The sequence below is a fragment of the Macrobrachium rosenbergii genome, chromosome 13, assembly GCF_040412425.1.
Source record: "Macrobrachium rosenbergii isolate ZJJX-2024 chromosome 13, ASM4041242v1, whole genome shotgun sequence".
In the NCBI taxonomy this organism is placed as follows: domain Eukaryota; kingdom Metazoa; phylum Arthropoda; class Malacostraca; order Decapoda; family Palaemonidae; genus Macrobrachium; species Macrobrachium rosenbergii.
Genome location: NC_089753.1, coordinates 35735431 through 35735938, shown reverse-complemented (window position 1 = coordinate 35735938; position 508 = coordinate 35735431).

Below are 508 nucleotides of genomic sequence, written 5' to 3'. Positions count from 1 at the left end.
GCAATACGCCTTTTGTACATTTGAACTGTGAATTAACTAAAGCAGCGCTAACTTATCGTTAGCATAGGAACACACTAAGACAGTAGTAATTCTCTTTAAAACATCATCAATATTTTCATTGTTCATCTCAAACGTAATCGATTAATCAAGACTTTTTGCCTGTAGCCTAAGCATTTGTGGCCCCCACAAAAGTTAACAAAACAACGTGTAAACAATTGTGATAATTTTAGGTGAAAATCCACAATTACATTTTTGTACAGTATATTCACCCTTTCTGTGCCACGAGGCGGTGATAATTAATCATGATGCATACTGCACTCAGTATCTGTGATATGTAAGGATTAAATTTTCAAGGTTAATGTATATGGGGAAAATAAGATAACTAACTCTTAGCTTTCAGCTGTTGGAATTTTTCTTATATGTTCTCGATAACTGTATCTATACCTTTCAAATAAGAGACGAAAAGTTTTCTAAGAAGGTTATACAGCTTCCTTTCCTCTTTAACATT